This window comes from Dreissena polymorpha, chromosome 6, assembly GCF_020536995.1.
Source record: "Dreissena polymorpha isolate Duluth1 chromosome 6, UMN_Dpol_1.0, whole genome shotgun sequence".
NCBI classification, from domain to species: Eukaryota; Metazoa; Mollusca; class Bivalvia; order Myida; family Dreissenidae; genus Dreissena; species Dreissena polymorpha.
The window spans coordinates 89454554-89465570 of NC_068360.1; the positions used below are offsets into that span (position 1 = coordinate 89454554).

At 32.4% G+C, this 11017-nt stretch overlaps 1 pseudogene; it reads left to right on the forward strand.

Annotated features, from left to right (window-relative positions):
- LOC127835892 (NADPH oxidase 5-like) overlaps positions 1 to 10557 on the forward strand; it is a 41398-nt pseudogene extending 30841 nt beyond the window's left edge.
- The last annotated feature ends 460 nt before the right edge of the window (positions 10558 to 11017 follow it).

Below are 11017 nucleotides of genomic sequence, written 5' to 3' on the forward strand. Positions count from 1 at the left end.
GATAAAGGTTGTTGTATTCCATTGTATTGAAATACATTTGAGTACGTGCAGTATCGTGACGAATTGTTTTTATTTTAATGATGTTTTTTATGTAAGCATGTAACTTGAAGACATTTATTTATTTCATTTCAACAGAAAACGCGATTAGTAAGCCTTGTTTAATATATTCGTCTGTTCTAAACATTAATCACGTTGAAAGTTTTATTAAATTGTTTCCAAAACACTTAGAACAATTCAATATCTAAAAGTATTTGTTGCACGGAGATCATCAAAACAGTTTGTAAAATTAGAACAGGTGAGTTCAACCCTGCTCATTTTCAAATATTCTCAACAAAGACCTTGAGCTGCATTATGGCACTGATCCCCCAGGGGGAATTTTCAAAGTTATGTTTTTTCTTAACCCTCTAGGTAGTTGGCATTCCCTGGCACAAGTTTGCACAATTTTGTTGGGGCTTCACAGAGTTATGGGACTTTGAAACGCATACCCCTTATTTTGCCTTTTTACTTTACTCTTTTCAATTTGACATACTGCTGCTATTTACTCTTTTGAAGCAATAGTGTTGCTTAATAACTGCTGCACACGCATATTCTATCGAATTTAGACATTGTGAATGACAAAGCTACCTACATAGTGTATCTTTGATACACACAAATTGTAAATATCAACTATTTTTACAAAAAGTTGCGTCCCTTTGTTTGGATCAGTCAATTTTATTGAATTTTTACAGACGCAACCAAAGTTTTGACCTTCAAAATGTCATAAAATAGGAAATGGAATTTATTTCTTAATAATTTGATCAGTTTTGGTAAAGCAGAAATAGATCTTAATGTTTTTTGTTGTTTTGAAAATGAGTTATAATTTAGCCGAAATATGATGTTCTATCAACTGTTATGTTTTTATACTGCAGGAAAGGGATTTGTACTGAAAGGAATTCAAGTAAATGTATCACACCTCAGGCTCTGTTGATATATGTGCTCAATTGGCTCTATATATTTGTTCCAAGTGTTATCATTATGTTCACATTTATTTAGCTCTCTCTGTTTATTATATATCCAAGAAAATGTCATTGCAGTTTTTCCTTGAAATAATACAGACAGCATGTCAGAGCAATTTTCATTTGAACTTAAACTGTGAATAAGAGAGGAGCAAAATAATATGTGCAAAAGTTAACACCGTTTTATTTTGACAATATTGTGAGTCTTTTGCGAAATTATTAAGATAAAATACTATTTTAAAAATATACAATAACAAAATTAAAAAAATGTTTTCTATATATAATTAATCTTGCGAGTAAATTATATACAGTCAGAAAAGTTATTCTACTAGAACTAGTGAAATTATTGCTACATGTACTATTTAATTCTTTATACGGCTTTCAATTAAGAAAATGTTCAATGAAATAAATCAAGGTTTCTAGGTATATTATGCCTTTTAGAAATGAAGTGCAATGGTATTGAAATAGTACTAGTGCCTGTAAAGTGGCAGAAATTCTCTAAATTGTCTCTTTTCCGAAACTTATTATGGAAAAGCCTATTAACATAAAACTATCATAGAACTTGAAATCTAGCCAAAACTTGCATAAGGGGGAACTATTTTTTGTTCATTTTGAACGTGCAGTAAAGGAAGAGGTGCATTTACTAACAGATTATAGTTAACAAAAACTTAAATATGTAGCAAAAACAAAGGCGACATAAACCTCCTCAAAACATAGACCAGAATACTTAACTTGTAATCTGCCCGCACAATTGGACTTTGAAAAAAATGGAATTCACAGGTCAAGTTACCAGTTGTTCACCAATCCAAGTCATGTTTCAAAGCAGGTACATTCATTACCTAATGATGATAACAATCAGCCTTCTGCATAAAAGTACATGCGTACATGCTTAGATGCTACAAGTAGCTCTGTTCTGTTTCCAGTCGATAGTTGCATTTTTTTGTGACAAAAGTATTATCGAAGTTAAGGGATTCAAGCAATCTTTTAGTAAATATGTTACAAAATGTGCTGAAGAATCAGTTAAGCTATCAGCGATTCAAAAGTTTGATAAACGGATGCTTTGTAAAGTTCAGGATCAAAACGTTATTTCCCGCGAAGCAATTTACCATAATGCTTGCAGGAGAAATTATACGAGATCTTGGACTCGCCATGCAAGTCATGAAGGCTCAGAAGCAAGCATTCAACAATCAGTGCACACTGAAGCTTTCAAGTTCATAATCATGTAATTATGCTGTAGTGCATATTGTACTCTGACATCGTGTGGAGCGGCGCACAATGATAAAGGAAATGCATGTATACCTTAGCTACATTCTCAAACACCACTCTTCTTGTTACAATGAAAACTATAAAACCTATAAACTCAAAGATTAGCAGTCAAAACTTTTTCCAAACCCATTTGATGTGGAGGATGGAATGGATGAGTTGTATTGTTTATCATCTGGTGTTCCTGCTGAACCAAAAGCAGCTGCCAACATTCTTAAGGCAGTAGATATTGGTTATACTGCTATGGAAGCCTTCATCACTGGTTGTTTCATTTAAAAGAGTGTATTGTTACATGATCCTGTCAAGCGAAACAAACTTAAGACCGTTGCTTCATTCGAAGTGAGTAAGACAATAAGAAGTTCTAAAACACTGGCACAAGTTAAAGCTGAACGCAACATATTGGCACAATTGATCCTTCTTTCAATTCAAGATGATATTGATCTTGAACGGACACTTTCTTATCCGCTGTATCCAATACCTTGGTCTTAGGAAACAGCTGATGAAATGCCAGTGAACGGATAAAGCAAAGTTTTACATTATATGGATACAAATTGAATCAACACCAAATGATGATGTAACCAGTATCGTTGAAGGCAACACAGTACTGCACAGCCTGGTATCAGTGCCTGATACATTTGAAGAAGTAGCCAAGAAGATTTTTGGTCACCTTCCAAAGTGTGGTCGTGATCATCACCATCATTTCTATTGTCAGGTGCAAAAACCATAACGATCAGGGAATAAAAAAGTAATCTTTCACACGATTTTAACAAAACGCAGCTTCCAAAATTACTATTGGAACAATAGAGCACTGACAAATATGCAGAACAACTTAAGGATCGTCAAATGTATTATGTTCTTGGTGAACGATGCTGTCTGCTTACAAGATATGACGGACTGATAACTGAGGTACTGACCTAGTGTCCCAAAAATGTGTGTGGCGTGTAGAACTCATTAAGGTGCATCCACATATGAAGTTTCAAAGTTGTAGGTGGAAGCACTTGGATTTTAGAGGCTATTATAGGTTTTAGCACGACGCGGACGACGAGCTGGCTATGACAATTCCTCGGGGTTTATCGGAAACAGCGGAGCTAATAATAATAATCATCATAATAATAATAGTAACTATATCCAAGATGGTACAATTATCAGGTTATAAAAATTATTCTAAGTTGAGTATTAATCGGTATATTATTTGCCCGAGAGATGAATTCCTATGTATGCAATCTCTTTATCATCATTATTATTATCACTATTTATTTAGTGTTGTTATTATTATCATGATGATAATTGTTACATTGATTATTGTCATTATTTTACCAAGCTTGTTGGCATAATTTTTGATAGAATAATGTGATTTTGATCTGAAATAATATGTTTGACACACAATAAGTGTGTTAAAAGAATATGTATGTAAATCATATAAAAATATGTGTAAAATATATATGTGTCACATATATTTTAATAGAAAATATTATTACATAATCATAAGAGGAAGGTTTTGAATGATAACACTCTTTTTGATTGAGGAATGTAAAACATAAGTTCTTTTCTTACAAAGTTTGCATTTTGTATTGAAGGTTATCTAAAAAAATATTAAAAAATAGTTTACACTCTATATTTTAAAGTTAAATTTCTCTATAACGACCCGCTAGCCAATTGCAAACAATGTGTGATCAATGTGTGCTATCAATACAGCAGATGTTCCATGGCCCCATTGTCAAAATTTATCAAATGTTCGAGTGAAACGTTACATAAGAAACATTCTCTTGCATGGCAATGCTAGTCGATTGTGACAAGCGTCCATTGAAAGTGCAACGGCAAATGTTATAATGCGGTAAAGCAGATGATGCAAGCTAGATATACTATACCAGCAATGTGTAATATTGCCTTTAACGTATTATTATTATAATGCTATAAATAATGGCTCCATTAAAAACTACATAATGTTCATCTATATCTGTGTAAGCCGGTATTAAAACGGTTGTGTTTTGTGTACGGCTTATAGTTCAAAGACCATTCACATATAAGAAAAATGGTCGAAATTGCTCGATTGCAGCTGTCGTTATAAACACCTTTTCTTTATTCTTCGATGCTAAAACCTTTTTAAAAGTGTATATGTATGCGAACTAGTTATGTAGAGTTATAGTATGCGGTAAATTTTAAATACCAGTATTCTTTTACACAGACATTTTGTTAGCGTCTGGATACATTCAACGTGTTTTCAATTGTGACATTATAATTATTGCGAGTATTATATTGGTCGATATGCATATTTATAGAAATTGATCATTTGCAGGCATATTCTCGTCAAAATGAGGTGAGAAAATCGAGAGTGTCTCGAAGTTCAAGCAACAGACCATCCCAAGAAACGCATACAGTCGTCAATATCAAGGTTTGTAAAAACAAAATTTTAAGAAAAGCGTGGTGTGTTTAAACATTAACACCGATTTGGGTTGATTTAACGTAGGAATTAGGGATAAAGAACGGGGGCTTATACAAAAGTTTAGTATAAGAACCATCAGAAAATTCATAATATCCATACCAAGACACTCTTCGTATGAGGAATAATGAATGTAATGTATTTTTATGTAACTGAACATAAATTCCGAGTTGGTAGTATTATACCATGCATACATCGGATACTGTTTGTGAAAGAAGTATAGTTTGTATTGCAATTCACCTCAATGAATTTCAATGAGAATAAATCACAAAGACCGCAGTTGAATGTAGTTTGGCTGACATAAAAAAAGATAATGCAAACCTTGTTGTAATTAATACATGATCTGATAAATGTGGGTTTTTTTGCAATTGAAACAAGAACTGTATTGAATTGTGCTGTAACCAGTTAGTTAATAGCCATGCCATGCATTTGTTAGCATGGAGATCACGAACACTGACGTTCGACAGTATTTGCCTTTGAATGTTGAATTGCATTTTTTCAATCAGACACCAGTATGATACCTTTCTGAGATCACGCTGTATATTATCTTTAAAGGACCATACACTTAAGAAACTGAAACAATTTTTGATATCAGAAATTTTCTTTATCGTCCAGTGTTTTATTGACGGTCCATACGGTACGGAAACACGGGAAGTATTTGACACAGAACACGCCGTGTTGATTGGTGCAAGTATTGGTGTCACCCCATCGCCTCGAATCTGCAAAGTGTCTGGTACAGGTTTGTACTTGAACGTTACATTTTAAATTCATTTAAATAATTTAAAAACAGAACAAGCTAAAATAGTGTTTGAATACTTATAAAATAAACCTTTTTGTATTGGTTTTATTTGATGCTAATTTATAGAGTGTTTTCAAACAACGTCAGAACACTGAACCGTAGCTTTTGTGATTGTGTTTTATCATTATTGACTTAATGAGAATTATAATGAATGACAATTTAACGTAACAAGTGTTTGTGTTAAATAGTCGGTTGAATTCATCCAAATGTATGTGGGCCATAAACCATTTGTTTCAGGTGGTTCTAGTAGTTGTATTAAATTTCTGCAAGACTCCCTATACATTTCTGTAGTATCGCGCTTACTAGCATTTTGAAGTGGTTTTAGATTTTCAATTTTTTAAGTAGTATTGTTTTGTTCTTTACCAGGTTTAACCAAATATGGCTTATTTACGTTCACGGCAAGTTTCGATATGTAAATATGTTGTTTGTGCATGTTTAACACCGATTGCCTATGGTTCGTTTCCTGTTTGTGTATGGAACCATTTATACATTCTTGTTATATTTTAGAACTAGGATGTGGTATATTTGTTTGTATACTTCTTGTGGATTTGTTATGTTCTTAAATGCTTATTATTCGCATGCTTTGTATGGTTTGTTTGTGTCCAGTTGTTGTAAGTGATCCACATCTAATCAAAATCAAATAAATTAACAACAATCAGACGTTCATAAAATATTTACTAAAATAGAATTGTACGCATATTGCCTTTTAAAACTTTTCTCACTGCGTTGAATACACGTCAAAAAATGCATAGATGATCTCTATATAAAGAAACCTGTCATTATGTATAACAATCAAAAGTTCCGTTGCAGCGAATCCTAAAAATAAATCTACTGACAAAAAACAAGCGTGGGATCCCATATAATTGACAGCTCAAAGGCAACGAGGCAGAACACGGCTCGAAAGTAGGACAGCGATGAGGCGTTACAAGAGGTCAAGTTTTGTGATTTTAACATTCAAGGACTGAAAGGGAAATCCTACAATGAATTAGACATATCTGAAATTCAACAGTTATTTAGTACACACAATATTTTGTTATTTACTGAAACTTGGGGAAATGACAGTTTGTTATATGATGTCACCGGTTTTAATTAGTTTGTGTTAATTAGAAAAAAAACACACTATGTGCAAGGAGGGACAGCGGCGGGGTAATAGCATATGTACACGAACGTTTATTTAATTATGTTGAATGTGTGAAATGCACTGATGATGGTATAATGTGGCTTAAATTGAAGGGTAATTTATTTGGCTTGCAGAATGAATCTTTTCTTTGTTTGATATACAATGTGCCTCAAGGTAGTAGTAGGGAAATTCTGAATGATGAAATATCTTTGATATATTAACAAATGATATGATTTATTTTGAACAGGAGTATGGTAATGATTGTACATTTATAATGTGTGGGGATTTAAATGCACGGGTGGGGATTAAGCCAGAGTATGCAGTATATGAAAATAAACATATTATAGACATGTTGCCAGATGATTATGTTATGGATGCTGCAATCGAAAAAAACAGTCAAGATAAAACAGTTAATGATTATGGCAAAATATTACTAGATTTTTGTATATCGACAGGTTTAAGGATAGTAAACGGCCGCTGATGTACAGATAAAGGCATTGGTAAATTCACATGTGTAAACGCACAAGGGTGTAGCGTTGTCGATTATGTTATGTGTAAGAGCGATGTTCTTAAACTGTTTAAAACATTTGAAATTTACGATCCTAATATTGTATCCAATCACTGTGTTATCTAGTTTAGTTTAAATATGCACACATTGGATAATTTTATTGATGTCAAAAATAAAGGGGATCATGTTAAATTGTCATACAAATATAAATTGGATGATAGTAAAAAAGATTTGTACATGAATGTATTAAGCTCGGAAGAAAATACTATACATTTTGAATCTCTTTCAGAGGGTTATGTGGTCCCATTGCATAAGAAAGGTGATGTTAATAATACGAATAAGTACAGGGGTATTACTTTACTGAGTGCACTAGGCAAATTATTTACAAAAGTATTAAATGACCGGCTAACAATCTGCGCGGAAAAGTATAATGTTTACATTGAGGCTCAGGCAGGTTTAAGACAAAACATGGGCACAATATATAATATTTTTGTATTGCATAACGTAATACAGCATTTATTAAATAAGAAAAAGACACCATTTGTAGCATTTATAGATTTTACAAAAGCATTTGATTACGTTGTAAGTGATATTTTGTGGTATAAACTGATAAAGCTTGGTATTAGAGGGAAAATATTAAACATTATTCGTTCAATGTATAGTATTGTTAAGTCAATGGTAAAATATGACAATGAGGTTAGCGAAAGTTTTACATGCCTGTTAGGGGTACGTCAGGGTGAATCATTGTCTCCATTTTAATTTGCAATGTATTTGAATGACATTGAGGAATATTTGCTGACTAATAATAATGATGGAATAAATCTAGACACCTTAAAATTATTCATAATGTTATATGCTGACGATATTGTTTTGTTTTCAGAAAGTGAAACTGGTTTACAGAAAGGATTAGATTTGTTAAAACAATACTGTGATCGATGGAAGTTAACGGTTAATACACAAAAAACTAAAGTCATGGTTTTTAAAAAAGGAGAAAGACTTAGACAAAATATGAGATTTTTATATAATAACAATGTATTAGAAATTTTTGATAACTTTACATTTTTGGGTTTTGTTTTTTCCTCAAGGGGCTCTTTTTCTAAAACTTTGATAGTATGTGTGGACAATCTTTGAAAGCTATTTTTTAAATTAAGACAATATATGTCGAAATTTTCTAACATTACAATACAACACAGATTAGAAATAGTTGATAAATTAATTTATCCGGTTTTAAGTTATGGGTCCGAAATATGGGGTTTACAGAGCAATATAAAGATAGAACGAATACATTTGAATTATTGCAACGTATTATTAAGAGTTCGAAGGCAAACACAGAATAACTTTATATATATATGGAGAACTAGGAAGAACGTCAGACATAGCATTAATGTAATTAAATATTGGTTAAAGATAGTAAACACACATGATATTAATTATGTAAAACTTGTTTATGATATTATGTTCCGAGAATTAGAAACGTACCCTAATAACAGATCTTGGGCCTACATGGTAAAAAGCCTATTAGATAATTGCGGTTTTAACGATATGTGGCTGAACCAAGGGGTAGGGGATGAAGAAATATTTTTGAAAATTTTTAGAGTAAGAGTTACAGATATGTATATACACAATTGGAAAACCGAACTGAGTGAATCAACTAAGGCAAAAACATACATATTAATATCCGATTTAAAATTTAAATCCTATTTAAGTGATTTAAATATCCCAAAGTACAGAATGGGTCTCTCTAGATTAAGAATCTCTGCACATATGCTTAAAGTTGAAACGGGTAGATGGCAAAAACCAATAGCTATTCCTTATGAAGAAAGAAGATGTACTTTATGCAATGTCTTAGAAGACGAATACCACTTTGTTATGGAGTGTACATTATATGCTGATGTAAGATAAGCTTATTTAAAACCATGTTATTTCGTAAGACCAAATATGTAAAAGTTTTTAGATTTATTGACCTCTAAAAATAGCAATATAGTTAAAAATTAAGCTATGTTTATTTTTAAAGCATGGGAAATAAGAAATACTTATAATACGTATTATGATTAGGGTAGGACTTTTGTATATACTAATGCACAGCCTCTTGCTGTATATTGTCTTATAAAATATCCAATACAGTAACTTTGCTTTACATTGTACCGATATATTTTTGATGTCTATGATTCGAATGACCTGTGACTTTGTTTTTTTGCTTATTGTATTTGATATTTCATGTATACTCATGGGCATATTGCCTACTGTATTATCAAATAAACTCTCTAAACTCTCTAAACTCTCTATAACGACTTAAATATTAAAATGATTCTCTACGTCGTATGCTCGATGAAACTGGATTAAACATCTCATATACATTACATCAATAGTGAATAAAGGTTATTAAGAATTATGTTTCCCCCCCCAAAAAGCATTTAAAGCTCGCGAACATTAATCTGACACTGACTTTTATGCGTGAATACATTACATTCTCTATTATTATTATTATTATTATTATATTTTTTATTATTATTATGATTATTATTATTATTATAAATATTATTATTATTATTATTATAATTATTATTATTATTATTATTATTAACTAAGTGGTATCATGTCTTTCCCGCGTCAAACAACGGCGCGATCAGCGCACATCGATCATGGATGTATGAAGCAATTCAAGCGTTTGAATGGTTTATGCAAATGAGAATTCAAGTATCACGTTGATATCGGCAATCTATGTATGCTGCAGTACAGTTATATTGCTATACATGTGGACTCTTACTTAATTTTAGATTCAGCGAACAAAGATAGAGATGTCCTGATTGTGACCACGTGTGGTACCCCATAGAGAAGGTGGAGATGGACATGCACTTAAAAAAGGTAAATTTCATACAAAGAATTCGAATAGCTGTGAACTAATTACCAATACAGAAGCTAAAACAAACGGTAATGGCATTTTGATCGAGACTCAGAAAGTTGGAATGTTCTTACTTTCATAAACAAGACGAGTTTCCAGCAGAATACCTTAAATAATGTAAAGCGATGATAAACGTGTGGGATTTAGATTGATGGTAAGTCTATGAAATAAAACTGGATTGCGGAAAAGAAACATTGTGCCTAAGAGTATAACGTGACCTTTTTCCAAAGATTTCAACCGTACAATCATTTGCTCCATATCGATAAACCACAATCTCAAGAGCCAATTATTATTTTGTACTTTTTGTGTTAAACGACTTACGTGTTTTGTTTCAGCTGGACTTTGTATGGGTAAACAGTGACCAAAAAAGCTTCGAGTGGTTCCTCACACTACTGAACAAGCTAGAGATAGAGCAGAGCGATCATCGTGGGCCCCTGAAAAATAGCATCCAGATGCACATGTACATGACCGCAGCACAGAAGAAAACAGACATGAAAGGCATCGGATTACAGGTTACAAGAGAATATTAGTTGCTTTCGGTATATACTGACTTTAAATTTGCGATTGATCAAAGATATTGTGCGCTCTGCTATATTTTTTCTGTGAGTCCAAGTGTTATAAAATCTACCAAAGCGTTTGTTAACATTTGAAAGAGTTGGAGTGCTTAGGTTTGCGCTATGAAATTGAAAGGACCTCTTTTCACAGCTTTTGCTGTATAAGAAAGGTTTCCTTCTCCAGATCGTTGTTTTACATATATTTGCACTACTAACGAAAGAAATGAAGCATTGCTCGTATTCTCAAGTAGACGAGGTGTACTTAAATCACATTATACATTTGTATGCCTTTCTTTCCTTTTCTTTGTCCGTAAACACAAGCGTTTCAACGAACGACACTCAAACACCCATGCATCCCTCAATCTTTGGTTCTGCACTGAAAAAAACTGTAAACTTTAAATATGATAAATAATGCGCCCTTTTGAAGTTGATATTT